This window comes from Spinacia oleracea, chromosome 5 (genome assembly GCF_020520425.1).
Source record: "Spinacia oleracea cultivar Varoflay chromosome 5, BTI_SOV_V1, whole genome shotgun sequence".
NCBI classification, from domain to species: Eukaryota; Viridiplantae; Streptophyta; class Magnoliopsida; order Caryophyllales; family Amaranthaceae; genus Spinacia; species Spinacia oleracea.
The window spans coordinates 123,165,003-123,181,875 of NC_079491.1; the positions used below are offsets into that span (position 1 = coordinate 123,165,003).

Here is a 16,873-nt window from a genome sequence, read left to right on the forward strand (position 1 = left end):
TGGTAATTCTATTCCTAGTAAGACTCAAATTCCTTATTTCCTATATGAGGCTAGGCCCTCATAATTATACACATCAATTGAATTGAAAATCTTATTCTTTGTTCCCATTGTGTTCAAGGGAGAACATAATACAAGCCTAACCCGAATATATAAAACCTTAAGTAAAGTCCTAGTTGGTTGAACCTAAGGCGGATCCGAACGTGTTGTGGACTTTCTATGGAGGGGCAACATTTGGGGCTCTAAAGACTTGTTCTTGTTCGGTTCGGGAGCAGCTAGGGAAGGCACACATCACTTGTATGCACCTAAATTATGCTAATTGACTATGTGACAATTAATTTGGATTCTGGCTTTATGGTTTTTCCGCATGAATTATATTGTTGTATTATTCATAATCTAACATCTCGACGGTACTGGAATCTGGACCCGGTGGCGATGGAGGTGGCAGATCTGACCTGTGACTGCAAAGCTTCGTTCTCCCTTTGGAGGAGGCTGATGCGTTGCTCCATGGATTCAATGCGACGAGTGACATTATTAGATGAACTTGCATTTCTGGACATGGTGTTTGGATTGGGATTACCGAGCTGCTTTTGATTGTCAGCCCCACGGTGGGCGCCAAATTGTTTTGGAAAAATTCTACTTAGAGTCGAACTTGTCTTTGGGAATGTGCTAACAATCGATTCAGCAAGATAATACGAGATAATGAGAGAAACTCATAAGAGCATAAAGAGTGTATATTATTAGCTAGTGAACTTATGTTTACAAGGGAGCCATTTAGGCCTTCTTATAGGCCTTGTACAAAGGTGTAACGTACGTAATTAACGTACACAATTGAACATAATTAAGTCGGTTAATGCTGCGTCCCTAAACTCAAGTTTGCACATTTAATTACCCATTCGTAACCGTTGCCGTCACACTCAACCGTTGAGGGCAAGTTGTCCGGTCATTTATTCGTGCCTTGTTGGCTGCCATGTACACTTCGTGGTGACATACTTGAGACACGTCACCATGAGGGTATTTTCCCCCCTAACAATCCAGCACCAACATAATCATCCATGGGTCAACCCTCTCATAACGGTTCGACAAAATAGTCAAACTCAAGAACAATAGATAAAATATAAGGGCATACAACTCCGCGGAAGCACCGGAGGGGTAACCCTCCGTCAAGACTGTCACCAACAAGGAGTAAGGCATCCCTTCCCCTTGTATCTCTTTTATCTCAACAGCCAAATCTGCACTAGTGCACTCCGTGACCACATCCTCTGGAGGCAACTCGCTGTCCCTAGGGAGATAAATCGACGTGTCGTTAAAGGACATACCTGTAAGGGAAGTATAGTCCTCGGGGGTAATAGTCATCTCACCCCAAGGAAAGTGGAAGGTGTTGGTGGTATCTCACCACCACTCCATAATCAACCGCAGAAACCGCCTAGACGCATTAGGGTGCACTAGCTCCCTAATGACAAGCATGGTCTGATACAACGGGCAAGCATGTACCGCCTTTCGCGTCATCGCGTCCAGCTTGTCTAAACGAGTCGGGAATACTTACCCACCATATCGTCCGCAAACAATATCTACATCAGCTCTACCGGCTCTGAATCCTGACACCACATGGTGCCCCAGGTCATAATGCAAGTCAACCCCATCAAACTCGAGAGGGCACATCCAGGCCGGCTCCTCCTCCGGATCAGACTCGCCTCCACCAGCAGCCGGTTCCCTTGAAGTAGAAGGGCGCAAAGTAGAAGGGATATCATCTGACCCCTGTGAAGCCCGAGTAGTAGGGTGCGTGTTCTCTCGCCTCATAGCACGCAGAGTACGAACTCGAAGCCCTACTACGTAGTCTGAGGTGTCCCCGTCCTCAGCGAAGACGTATATCTATTCGACATGCTAATTTGGCAAAAACACGGAAAGCAACTATAAGGAATCATACCTTAACCCAACAAATAACATATACTATTCATGAAATTCCGAGCACTCAGTTTCACAATAAACTTATTTCAATAGAATCAAACAATTTTGTTCATAAACATCAGATTTATACCTCTCGGCGCATAATCTAAGATTTATCAAACTCAATCAAAGTAGTCCGGCGGAACAGGATTGACGAACAATTATAATAAGCTATAGAAATTAAAATTAATAAACAAATATTCAATGTAATCCAATCTCAATCATACATTCATGGATCCCCTAAACCCTAGAATATAAACTACTCACACATGCTTAAGGAAAACCGAACAATCATAATTAATGAAAACATGATTAATATTAAATAACGAAAGAAAGAAATAATCAATACCGAATTGAAGAACAAACGATGGAATTGAAAAGTGGAACTTTGAATTGAACGATAAAAGTAATTGACAAAAGTTTAGAGAGAAATTAAAACTAAGTAGTAAACTAAAAGACTAGAAAATAAGATGGGCCATAAGTTCCATACAACTCTAATATAAATAGTCTTTCCTAAATCCTAAAAAAAACGACTCATTAAACTAATAAAACACGACAGGGGTTGTCACCGCCCGATCGGGCGAGCAACTCAACAACAACGGCAAATTCCAAAGAGTTTCGCAGGCGCCCAGTGCCCATCAAGCGACGGGCACCCGATCGGGCGCCCGAATATCACTTAATTATTTTCCCGACGGGCTATTTCGCGTTTGAGAGAACTGACGAGCCCATCGCCCGATGGGCATCGGGCGACGAGCGCCCGATCGGGCGATCTGCTCGACTGCACGATTTCCTATCTTCAAAACACCATATCTCCTTCGTTATTCATCTAAATTAGGCAAGTGACCACTTTTTAGAAAGCTATTGAAGTCTATAATCCAACCCAATTAGAATCACTGCATTTGGATTTGTCGAACTTTTGTTATAGTTAAAATAGTGGACGACATTCATTTTTCTATTTCTTTCGTTATTCGCTTTGCTTCAATACTCTTCCAACTCGGTGTTCACGCTATCTAAAGTACATCACATCTTGCAGTGGTTCAAATGAGTAGAAAATGCATCCAAATATGCTAATTCCTACAATGGTAAATATAACACCGTAATAATTCCTTATTTTATAAAACCATTTTCCAACTTAAAATAAATGAATTACCAAGATATTACCGCCACCGTGATAACGGCTAAGGCTATTTACCAGAATTACGCAGCGGGATTTAACTAACTTTCAAACATAACAAGTATTTAATGGCTTCCATACAAATCGGAACCATTACAACCCAAACAAAACATTTAAAATCCATTAACTAATAATTAAATAGTTTATGTAGTCATGACTAGAAAAATAATAGAGCTTATAAATGCGGAAGAGAAAACAATCTCTCAAACTCAATCTCATGCTCGATAACTTCTCCAGCAAGTTATCTCTACAAACCTGTTATTTAAAATCTACTCCCCAACAACGCAAATGCAATGATGGATCAGCATAGGGTCATTAAGGAAAAGGCCATGACCAAAGGAAACATGAAGCACGAAGTCAGCGAAAGCTGAGTATCAACAAGCTAGAATGAAATTCTAGTCTAACCAGTGGCGGAAACAGAAATTGAAGTTTGGGGGGGGCCAAAGGTTAACGTACGATCGAATATATTATCTTTGTCTAAAAAATAATACGAATGAAAAAATTTATTGCACATAATATTTCAAAGGTTGAAGTAATATTCCTTCGATTTTCTTTAATTTTATTCAAAGGAGTAGAAAATAAATTAAGGATATGAATATTTTTACTGATAAGAGAATAGAGATAGAAATTAACAGATTTATAAAATATCATAGAGCTCCACAATATAGAGAAACACAAAAATTGTTCTAAATACATTAAACACATTGTACATTTAAGTATAACATATTTGTGAATTTTAGATAAGAGGTATTGAATATATGGACTTCTACCCAATAAATTTAACTAAGATGTACGTATATTTTCCAAAAAAGCTGTAATACGGTTGTATAAGTAAGGTAATAGCACTATTATAACCCCTCAAATATAAAAAGTACAAGTGAAAAAGAAAAAAAAATTGAAAAAAAAGGCTGCTAGCAGGCTTCGAACCCATGAGCATTGGATAATTCCCATCACATTCAAACCAGCTACGCTACTTATAACATGTGGTCTATAACTGCAAATTTTATATTTATCCTAAATCATAGGGGGGGCCATGGCCCCCGCCAGCCCCCCCCCCCTAGTTCCGCCCCTGAGTCTAACATGCTTCACTCAACAATATAATAATCCACATGCAAAGGCAATTTAATAAACAGGTAATAATGGAGACAAGACTCGACACTTGACACGACTCTTGACTCACAGATTAATTAAGAATTAGCTTCGAACAGGTAAAATAAAGTATCATAAAAGGAAGAAAGGTGTTGGAAGCCAACCACACACCAAAATAATGAATAAATGTTGGGCCATACCGACAGAATTCCCGCGCTTAAAAGAAAGAACGAAACAACGTCTTGTATCATTCAAGGAGTACAAGTTTTCCAGCAAGACTCCCCCCATTGTTCATATTCAAGGTATATATGTTCCAAGAGTTTTGAAGCTCGTTCTGGGTGCACTTTACGTTAATTAATATTTTATGCACAAGGTGAACTCAAGACACAACAAAAAAACATAAAATACAAGCAGCCAAACAATGACACTTCGTTTTAATCCTTTAGGACTTATGATCAAACATAGGACTCGAGTGATATTACTCCCATTTGTTTCTTCTCAATATACTATTGAGATAACTCGACATTTCCAGTTAACAAGCGGGGTGTGCACAAGGCACGAATATTCCTTAGTTCAATTCACATAGACTTCCCAAACATACCCTACAGACGGGGCAGTATAAATAGTGCAACAAGGCACAAAACTTGGCTCAAAGTATATGCTAGACATTCCATACAATACCATAAACATAATCCTTGCATCTGAAACACTCATACATGCATATAAACTTGAACAACATGCTTGACATAACTTCGACCCCCTTTGTGAGGGGGCACCCCTTCTCCCGAAGTTACGGGGCTATTTTGCCGAGTTCCTTAGATAGAGTTGTCTCGCGCCCCTAGGTATTCTCTACCTACCTACCTGTGTCGGTTTCGGGTACAGGTACCCTTTATTCAGCGATTTATAATTGATCACAACATGACTGTTCACATAGGCTTCATAATTCAACAATAAACCATAACATGCTTGTTCACAACATCAAACATGAATTCAATAATACTTCAAGTCACATGATTCACAATTAATAATCATCACATAATTCTCATGTAATCGGTGGTCACCCTAGGCATGTATGTACCTCGAATATCTAAGTACGGGGGCCACTTTGCGAATCACGACTCAAGGCTAGAAATCACCTCCTATAATTAAAATATAAAACTTAGTTATTATCCATGTTCACTAAATTTCCAGCAACATTTATAAACTTTAAAACCTTTGATTTAATTAGAAATAGGTTTCCTATAATTAAAATAATAATCTCATTTGAAAATTAAACTCCTAGTACCAAAATATTAATATTTCGCCTTTAAAAGTCATTAAAAACAACACTTTTAAGCTTTGAAAGAAATATGAAAATAAGATTTGATTTCCATAATTGAAACTACGTTAAATTATGTAAATCAATTGACCGTTAAATTGGGTTTAAAAACCCTAACCCTAGCTAACCCTAATTAGTCATAAAAATTGATTTAACACATTAAAAATTGACACTTTATTAACTAATCCAATCTGAAAATTATAGTTCTTTAACTAATACTCCTCAATAATCTAGACACATAAAACATCACAATACGGTGTTCATAACCGTTCCCAGCAGTTTAATTAATCAAAATCAATAATAATAATAATATAATTTCAAAATATGAAATTGAAATAGAATAGGTAAGGAAGAAGAGAATTATACCAAACCGGCCTATAGCATGATACAATCACGATTGAATGTGATTGGGCGCAAAATAATTAACCGAAACAAAAACAATACACACAACACACACAGTGTGCGTGTGTTGCGTGTGGGCAGCGTTGAGCAAGGCAGCAGGGGCAAGGTGCTTGGCTCGGCAGCGAGCACGAGAGAAAAGAGAGAGTGTGCGGGTGTGTGTGGTTGGGCACGAGACCACGCAGCAACAACACAACAACGCGCAACAGCAGCAACAACACGCAAGGTGCGACTGTGCGACAAGAGAGAGCGAGAGGCGAGAGGCGAGAGGCGAGGGAGGGGGTATGTGGTGCATTGTCCGAGAGCACGAGCAGCACGCAAGAGAGTGAGGGCGAGGGTGTTGTGCGAGGGCCCGAGCACGAGCAACGAGAAACGTGCTCAGTTGCTTGCGGGGCAAGGGGGACGGGCAAGGAGAGAGAGCCGAGCAAGAGGGAGCACAAGGAAGGAGAGAGAAAAATAATGAAATAAGTGGGGATCATTAATGAGGAGAGGTTGTATTTATAGGTTCCTAATCCCTAGTGGGCTTAGGTTTAGGGATTGACATTGGACTTTGTATAAGTGGGTTTGCTTTAGGATGAAATGATTAAAACTCTGTTGTGAAGGAAATAATGCCCTTGGTCCAAGTATGCATTCTATGTTAAGTCTAATAAGTACGGTTCAGTATTAATTAACAAGTTAATAATTCAGTGAGATCAAGTGAGCTGAATGCCTAGCTAGAGGCCGCTTCAGTTCAAGTGGAATTAATGATATTAATCCACAGCTTACTCTTGACTGAACCCGTAGGGTCACACAAATAGTACGTAAACGTATCAAGTATTTAATGGCATTAAATACTCCATCTATGGATATTCGGAATCGACGGATCTTGGTTTCAGTGGGAGCTGAGATCGTCACAGGCAAGAAATGAATACTCCGGAAACGATGATATTGCCGGAAACGGAAATATGGATCGTATCTGAAATATAAATATTATCCAAGTCGTAGATGTTGCCGGAAACGGAAACATGGTACGTATCGGAAAATATTATCGGAAATGGAAATATTGCCGGAATCGGAAATATTGCCGGAAACGAAAATATTGTCAGAATCGGAAATATTATCGGAATCGGAAAATAATTCCGGAAACGGAAATATTAAATATTTGTTCGAAACGGAAATTAATTCCGGAATCGGAAATATTAAATATTGTTCGTATCGGAAATGAATTCCGGAACCGGGAATTTAATCGAAAGTGTATCGTACGAATAAGCATCGGACGATGCCTGCCGGACGAGGGCCCAGCACGAAGCCAGGCCATCGCCCAGCAAGCCAAGCGCGCCACACGAACAGCCAAGGCCACGCCAGGCCCAGCGCAAGGCCAGGCCCAGCAGGCCATGGCAGCGCGCGCAGCGCGCGCAGCAATGGGCTGCGAGCATTGCTGCAGCTCGCGTGGGCTTGTAGCTCGCGTGGGCCGAGCGGCCGTGTGGGCTGTGCGCGGGCATGGCCTACACGCTTGCGGGTCATGCTCGTGTAGAGTTTGTGTTCACATACGAAACCTAAAGAGTATAGGATTTGTTTAATGATTAAAATTCCTAATCCTAAAAGATAAATTAATTAACGGGTTTTTCATGAAATGCCCCCGAGGTTTCATGAAATGCACCAAATACACCTGCGTGTTTCAAAATACATAATATACCCCTATTTTCCCGTACTGTTCATAAATTGCACTTGAACTTAACGGACGTTAGTCCTCCGTTACCATGACTTTACGTTTTTGCCCTTATGTATTGTTTAGCGCAATTCCTTCCCTTACGCTTTCTCTCTCCTCTCATTCAACATTTCAACCCACCCAACCCCCACCATTGAACCAACACCACCCCTCACCTCCGTCACCACCTTCTCCTCCGCTACCGTCGCCAACCTCGGCCTAAGGTTCGAATTCCTCGGTTGCGCCGAAGCTACCAGTTACTTCTCAGACATCAACAAGCTTGATGTTAATCTATGAATACATTCCCAATAAAAGCTTGGACCGCTTCATATTTGGTTTGATTTCTCGACTTCACATCCATATATGTTTGGGAAAGATGAATTTAGTGGGAATGATATGATGGGATATGTCGAAATGTTTTGGGGATTAGATGTGGGAGGAATTGAAACCTGAAGGTGGTGATTATTGGTGGTGTTATCGGGTTGGGTTGGGAAATTGGGTGGGAATTTTGTGGGTTGGGTTGGGAAATTGGGTGAAAATAAGAATGTTCAAGTAGTGTCATTTCAGAAACCAATTGTGAAGATTCGGGTGTCGGATTTGTTAGTCGCCACAAGTGGTTTTAGTGATGGCTGTTGTTGTTGCTGTTGGTGGGATTGTAATTGTTGTTGTTGCTGCTGCAATTGTAATTGATGTTGCTGAGATTATAATTGTTGCTGCCTTAATTGTGTATCTAACATTGACCACCAAAATTCATTTGCCCATATAAGGCAGCTTGTGCTTGTTGTCTTAACAATTGTTGTTGTTGCTATTGTTGCGGATTCCCTTGTTGCAATTGTTGTTGTTGGTGTTTCTGCTGTTGCACTTGCGATTGTTGTATCTGATTCACTCTCGACAAAGAGGCAGATCGATGTGTTGAGCCATGGTTTAAACACCAGAATATATGCTCGAATGTGGTACTACTTGATGATGATTTGGAAGTTAGAATCACTGAACTTGAGTAGGTTAGGCTCATGGGTATACGGAATTCAAATGGTAGCTCTGTTGCTAATATTGACACCTATACAACCCTCATTGATGGGCAGGGAATTTTGATAGAGCATATAGTTTGATGGATTTAATGATGAAAGAAGGTTGTTGACTCCTAATATTTATACCTACAATGCGATTATAAGTGGCCTCTGCAAGAAGGCCGTGAAGATTTGAGGAAGCTTATGAACTGCTTGAGGAGGGTAATGAACAAGGTCTGCAAGCAGATAAAATCACTTACGCGAATTCTCATATCTGCTTTGTCAAAGCGCAGTGATATTAAAGAAGCATTGGCACGGCTTTGTAAGATGATCGACTAAAGCGATTCATAATCATTTTATCAAACCAAGCCACCTCCTCTTAATTTGTTGTATTTTTTTGCTGTCTTCTTGGAGCTTCTCAAGTGGAGTACGTAATTGGGTTTTCAAATTCTTGTATAATACAAAATTTAAAAGCAATTTAGGTATTTGATGCAAATAAGTTTAAAAGTAGGTGTATATTGTGCTTAAAGTTTATAAATAGGTGCATTTGGTGAATTATAAACATGACTTAACGGAGGACTAACGGAAAGTCATAATAGGGGTATTTGGTGAACAGTTGGAAAAAAATAGGGGTATACTATGTATTTTGAAACACGCAGGGGTATTTGGTGAATTTCGTGAAACACTTGGAGTCCTAAAGACTTGTTCTTGTTCGGTTCGGGCGCAGCTAGGGAGGGCACGCAACAAAGTGTATGCATCTAAACTATGCTAAATGATTATGTGTAAATAATATGCTTTCCTGGCTTTATGGTTTTTCCGCATGATTTATGAATTGTCATATGTATCATAACCTAACATGTTGGGTTCACCAATTGAATGAAACGCGCTTAGATTTAATTTAAAACTATTAAAACACGGTCCAATGAATTCCCGGTAATAAATAATAAATTTATTTAAAATATTATGGGTTTAATAAAAATAATAATTATTTTATTTAAATAAAAATACATTTAAATCCATATTAAATGCAATTTAAATTTCTAAAATTCGTAAAATACTTTATAAATACATTAAAATATATTTATAAATTCTGAAAAATACGAGGTATTACAATAAATCTGAAACTACAAACACACTACAAGGAGCACATTAGTACTACAAATGACTCTGAAGAGCGCAATTAAGATCAATAATCAACGAGGGACGGGGGTAAATACCCTATGTAAAATAGGCATATCAATCACCAATTTACTCAACCCAAATCCCAATCTAGGTATCAAAGAGTGAGCAATTTAGCTGAATTTCACTCACGTGTGTATGTTTGCCATTAAAACAACAACAAAAAGGTGAAAATAGGGGAAATTTTAGAAGCAACAAAGTTGAATTGATTAAGAGAGAAAGTAGTTGAATTGTGTGAAGATGGGAAAGAAAGAAAAAAGTTGATTGTTTTGGTAGAAAGAAAGAGGGATCATATTTTGGGAGGCAAAAGGTGGATGGTGATGTCGTGGCGGTGGACAAGAGGAGGGTGTTCAACAATTGCAAGGAACAATCGAGCCTTTTAGCGATCGAAGCGGCGCTGACCCAGGCAAGATGGAGAACATGGAGGCATACATATCTTAATTGAGCTAGGAAGCAAAAGAACCAAGAAAATTATCCTAGGATCATCTCCATCCACAACAGATGGAAAAGTTTAATTTCTAACATTATTTATGTGTTCCATTTTTTTTCCACTGTGTTTCTACTGTTTGTCGGCATTTTCCGGAAATTAGGAAAAGCTAGGAAGGACTAAGGACATTAAGGAGGCTATTGAGTACTCCCTCGGTCCCTAAAAGATTGCTCCAATTTTCTTTCGGTCCGTCCCTTTGAGTTTTTTCCCATACCACTTATAGTATGTGGTCCTCACATGTTTACTCTCACATTCTATTATATATATTAGCAAAAAGACAAAACTATCAACCCACATTCTTTCATTTTGCATTCTATCTTAATAAAGTGAAAAATGTGATATTGTACAATCTTTTAGGGACAAAGAGAGTATTCTGGAGAGTTTCTCTTTCTTTTACCTGTCACCATTTTTTTTTTTTAGAAAAAGGATTGAGGTCTAAATTGCAATTAGAGTGTGTAAGGTTAAATCCGTCAAAACACTGTTCTTAAGAGAATAATGAATTTTTTAAAGAAGTATTTTAGGGGTTTTAGTGTCATTTCATTGTTCCAAATGGGCATCTCTTGCTTTTAAAAGGTTAAGCATAATAATACTAAAAGTTTAAAAATATTTGTGTTATTTAGCTTAATTATTGGTAAATTTGAATTGTTCTTCGATTCAGATTGATTTCAGGTCTTCGGTTAGGATCGATTCGGGTTGATTCAACTTTTTATAGTTGTTTCGGTTCGGTTTATTTTGGTTTCAGGTAATTATCGGTACGGGTTACTTCAGTTCGGTTCGATTCATGGATCAGGTCATTTTAGGTCAAATAAATTCCAGTTGGGTTTGGTATCTGACTAATTGGCTTTTGGGTTGATTTCGGATCTTCGTTTCGAGTCAAAATTGGGTTATCGATCGTTTTTCGGGTCTAGGTCAATTTTGACAGGTCTAAGTTATAAGACCAACCATCCATAGGAAAAACTACATGTTTGATTGTAACCACAAAAATAAAATAAAAAAACACCCGAAACAAAACTTGTCGATTGGTTGATTTGTTCTTGAAGTGAACCATGAATAATGAATTTACGTGTGATTGATGTTAATCTGAAAAAGTCTGTGATATTCAACTCCTACCTTTATGGATAAAAGAGGGTGAGCCAAGAATGAACTAAGAAGAAAAAAACAGAACGACTTTGATTTTGTTTGATTTGACCCACTTACTGAAGGAGCTTAAAAGTTTCATTTTCAGCATCATGATTTTGTTTGATTTAATTGTTATGTGTTCGGATTTTATTTACTTTTTAGATCAGGTACGAGTTGAGTCATCAAGGCCGGTTAGAAAATTTCTCACATTAGTAAGTGTAATACACTAATACACCGCAAATTTGTTGCTGTACCCGTGTACAGCTAGAGCTGGTTGTACCCCCATCCAAAATGAACATTTACTATTTCGGAAATGAACATTTGTTTATTAATTTGAAATGAACATTTACTAATTTGGAAATTAACATTTATTTATTTATTTGGAAATGAACATTTATATACTGATTCGAATATGAACGTTAATCTAATTATTGAGAAATCATCATTTATTCAACCAATTTAGAAATGAACATTTATCTATTGATTGTGAAATGAATATTTACTAATTTTAAAATGAACTTAGTTATTGCATTACTATGTTATTACTTTGAACATATATTTACATATATTGAGCAATTAACACATGCCAAATAACATATCCTATACCTTTAAAACATGTAAACTTTGATTCACTATTGCAGCAATAGTGTGTTACCTTTTTTGCCCCCCTTCTACCTCTTTATTACTGAGTTGCCATTCTCTCCTAATGAAACCACGTTAGCTTCTCTGCGCAGCTTTCTCATTTGTTTTCTCTTTTTTTTCTCTCTCTTCTTCCTGGATCTTTCTTCCTCCAACTTTGTCTCTGCTCTCTTCCGATCTTTCCTTTTGCTCTCTCTTCTCTTTCACTGCATTTCAAATTTTCGCTGCTTCTCCTTTCTCTTGTCTTCTACTTCCGATCTTCACATTCAACTCCATGTTTTGGAGATCTGAAATGGAAGAGAAGGAAGAAGAGGAACCGATGTGGAGTATTTCTCATGGATATAGAAATTTGTTTAATTCTTCTAATCTGATCTACGAGTACTCTACACAGAATAATTCCTTCGATGTTGGTGTCGGATTTGACGGCTAGGGTTTTCGATGAACTTGATACTACAATGGCGGCTAGGGTTTTTGATGAATCTTCTACTATAGCTGGTGGTTAAGGTATACAAATTTCGTCTTTGTCTTATTTTTTCTTCAATTTGCCCGATTTAAATTATTTTTCTGGTTTTTGGTTTATGGATTTTGTTGATTTTTTCGATTAAATATAGGGTTTAGTTGATTATTACTTCTTAATTTATTTATGGGTTATAATTTTTTGATTTTAATTTTCCGTCTATGAAGGGGAAGTTTGGAGTTGTTTGTGTTGTTTTGTTGTTACTTTGAGAAGTCTAAGCTTGATATGACTCACCACTGAGGTTTAGTACTTACTCCCCTCTTTTTTATGGGTATGAAATTTTGGTTTATTGGTGTTAAGAATTTGAATATGTGGATTTTTCTATGTTGAATTGCTTGAGGCTGGCTATTGTTCTTGGTTTTTATTTGATTGTATGTGGTGTTGCTACTGTTTGATTCTATTTTGTTTGTTGTTCTATCACAAAACGCGTACTCCTTCTGAGTCTCCTTTTTCTGGATTTTCCGAATTAGGGTTTTGTTTCTTGGGTTTAACTGTTGATTTTATTAAATTATGGCTGGTTTAATTGAATTGCTAAATTTACTATTTCAACGTTCCTTTTCCTGCTATTTTATTTGATTTTTGGTTCTTTTCTTGAACAGAAATTCAAAATGGTTTCTGAAAGTTTCTCGTGCTCCTCCTGCGGTAAACAAAGTAGAATGGCATCTGGCAACAAGTAAAGCTGCACGAATTTTGTAGATCAAAGATCATTCATCTATCTGTAAGTTCCATTTAATGTCTATTTATAAGGATTAAACATATCATGTGCCTTATTATTGGAATCATGGATGGCCTTATTTGGTTTCCTGCATTCTGCTATTCTGCTATTCCCACAATCAACTTGCCGTTTGAAATCAATTATGTGAAAAAAGAGCCATAGCTCCATTACAGCTATCTTTAATGGAAAATTGAGAACATTAAATCTAGCATACCCAAAAGTAACAACACTCTTTTTGGGAGTCAATTTGTTGTTCATCCTTTTTAGTTTTCTTTGTTAGAGATATGTTTTTTACATAGTGTTTGAGATCCTGTTAGGTTACGAGTTTAATGCTTTATGTAAACTTGTAACTTCAAGTCAGTGCAAAATATGTCTGCTGCAAAGGACCTTGAGGTATATTTGTAGTCGTGTTGTAATCTTTTGAAATTCTTATCTGTGAGGCACAATTGTAGGTACGTTGGGAACAAGTCACCGATCCACTTCACCAGGAAGTTTTCTCAAGCACCGGTATTATTGAAGGATGAAAGCTGATTCGGAAAGAGAAGGTAGGTTACTGTTGTCTATCAACGAGTCTTTGTGATATAAGTTTGACTGGCCTGAAGTGTCTACATTAGCTCTCTTTTTTTTGTTGATTAATGTTCCACTCATCACTTGTGTTGTCAGTCGTCCTATGGCTTTGTGGATTACTATGATCGAAGATCAGCTTCTCTTAATATTGTCAGTCTTAATGGACGTCATCTGTAAGTATGACATGCGGATATTTTATTAGTTAAATTTTCTGATCATATAGCTTTTAGGTGAGCTTTTTTTGTTGTAAATTTCAGTTCTGGACAACCTATCAAAGTTAATTGGGCATATGCGAGCAGTTAAAGAGAGGACACGACGAGTACGTGGCGCGTAGATGTTTGTGTCCGTGGTATTCTTTGTTTGGCCATTTCATTTATCCTATATGGATTTGTATTTATAATGGATCATGTTTTCTACTTTCCTTTCAGATCATCATGACGTACTTGTTGGGAATTTGAGCCTTGAGGTTACAGATGCTACATTGTTCGCATGCTTCTCTCCTTATCAAACCTGCTCGTAAGATGCTTTTCATCCTCCGAGCTTACCATTTAGGCAGCTTTTTCTCATATCCCAACTGCTGGTGGGCACTATGAATCTGATTTTCTCTTGTTCATTGCAGAGATGCTAGAGTAATGTGGGATCGGAAGACTTGGGCGTTCCAGGGGTTTTGGTTTTGTTTTATTAGAAGCTAACAGGTATGATGGAGTAATTGTTTTGTGTATTTACGTATTTAATGGTATGTTTGATAATCTATTTGATTTCCCTTTTGTATAAGAGGAAGGTGGAAAATTAAGGTGATCTAATGACTCTACTAAGTAAGATGGACAGGTGGGCTTAAAGATGGCTGTGGGCCGGGCCGGGCCGTGCTTCGTGCCGATCCCACGGGCCGTGGCCTAACCGTGTCGGGCCCACGCCAGGCCCACGTTGTTTCGTGCCGTACCGTGCCGGGCCGAAAAGTTAAAAATAAGGCCCAGGCCCGGCCCAAGCCCATGTGCTTTCGTGCCAGGCCGGGCCGGGCCGTCGTGCCTAAGGCTAATTTGGCTAAATTTAACGTGCTTTGTCGTGCCGGGTCGAGTCGTGTCGTGTCTTGTCGTGCTTTTTCCAAAAAAGTAAGGCCCAGGCCCGCCCCACGACTACGTGCCCGTGCCGGGCCGTGCTTTTTGCGTGCTCGTGCTCGTGCCGGGCCGTGCTTTTTTCGTGCCGGGTCGGGTCGGGCTTCGGGCCGGCCCGGCCCACAGCCATCTTTAGGTGGGGTGTATTGTTTAGTAGAAGACTTAAAATGAGTCTGATGCATATTAGAAGAGTTTTAGTGACATTAGTTGATCAACGTATTAAGGTGTGGAAGAAAACAGAGATATATACTACTGATTGCTGACGTAAACCCATGTTTCATTTGTAGATGTACAAATTCACTAACTTTTAGAGTTCGACATTATATGAGTTGGCCTAAGACGAACAAATGAACAGTAAATTGGTTTTAAAGGCACCATCCCCTCAATTACATGAATCTCCTCAAGTACTTTAATTTGGGGCTTTTATCTAATGAATTGTTTTAGCTTAATTGTTCTTCAATTTTTATTCTTGAGATTAGATATGTACAATATATGTAGGCTATGCTAGAATTTGTATGTTGATCATGATTTGAATATGTCTTAGCAAGTTAACACTAGGCTTATAAAACATGTAATAAGTTTAAAATCAGCCCCTAGGTCATTTAGTTAAAAAATGGGAGCGAAAATGCCTTAGTTTAGCCTAAATATGACCTATATTGACCAAATGAGTCTTAAATGTGTATAAATAGATTAGAATGAGTCTTAGAAATCTTGAATGTGCCACATAAAACATGTAAACGGTTTAAAATGATAAGTTAGGTTCCTTAGCTCAAAGTTGGGCGAGAAAATGCCATTTTAGGCAAAATAGGACCTATAACGACCAAATAAGCCTTAAATTTGAATAAATATATTTGAATGTGTCTTAGTAGTTAAAACTAATCTTATAAAACATGTAATAAGTTTTAAATCAGCCATTAGGTCCTTTAGTTAAAAAATGGGAGCGAAAATGCCTTAGTTAGCTTAAATATAACCTATATCGACCAAATAAGCCTAAAGTTTGCATAAATATATTAGAATGAGTCTTAGAAACCTTGAATGTGCCACATAAAACTTGTAAACGGTTTAAAATGATAAGTTAGGTTCCTTAGCTCAAAGTTGGGCGAGAAAATACCATTTTAGGCCAAATAGGACCTATAACGACCAAATAAGCATTAAATGTGAATTAAAACATTTGAATATATCTTATAAAGTTAACACTAGGCTTATAAACACATGTATTAATCTTAACATCAGCCCCTAGGTCATTTAGTTAAAAAATGGGAGGGAAAATGCCTTAGTTAAGCCTAAATATGACCTATATCGACCAAATGAGCCTAAAATGTGCATAAATACATTAGAATGAGTCTTAGAAACCTTGAATGTGACACATAAAACATGTAAACGGTTTAAAAAGGTAAGTTTGGTTCCTTGGCTCAAAGTTGGGCGAGAAAATGCCATTTTAGGCAAAATTGGACCTATAACGACCCAATAAGCATTAAATGTGAATAAATACATTTGAATATGTCTTAGAAAGTTAACACTAGGCTTATAAAACATGTAATAAGTTTAAAATCAGCCCTTAGGTCATTTAGTTAAAAAATGGGAGCGAAAATGCCTTAGTTTAGCTTAAATATAACCTATATCGACCAAATGAGCCTAAAATATGCATAAATATATTAGAATGAGTCTTAGAAACCTTGAATGTGCCACATAAAACATGTAAACGGTTTAAAATGATAAGTTAGGTTCCTTAGCTCAAAGTTGGGCGAGTAAATGCCATTTTAGGCAAAATATGACCTATAACGATCAAATAAGCCTTAAATATATCTAAATACATTTGAATATGTCTTAGAAAGTTAACACTAGGCTTATAAAACATGTAATAAGTTTAAAATCAGCCCTTAGGTCATTTAGTTAAAAAAGGGGAGCGAAAATGCCTTA

The 16,873-nt window shown here is 37.8% G+C and overlaps 1 long non-coding RNA gene across 1 annotated transcript; it reads left to right on the forward strand.

Annotated features, from left to right (window-relative positions):
- The first annotated feature begins 13,914 nt into the window (after nucleotides 1-13,914).
- Nucleotides 13,915-14,536, forward strand: LOC110794998 (uncharacterized). The gene is made up of 4 exons (XR_002535184.2): nucleotides 13,915-14,014; nucleotides 14,099-14,160; nucleotides 14,270-14,357; nucleotides 14,461-14,536. It is a non-coding gene; the product is annotated as an uncharacterized lncRNA (long non-coding RNA).
- Nucleotides 14,537-16,873: the final 2,337 nt, after the last annotated feature.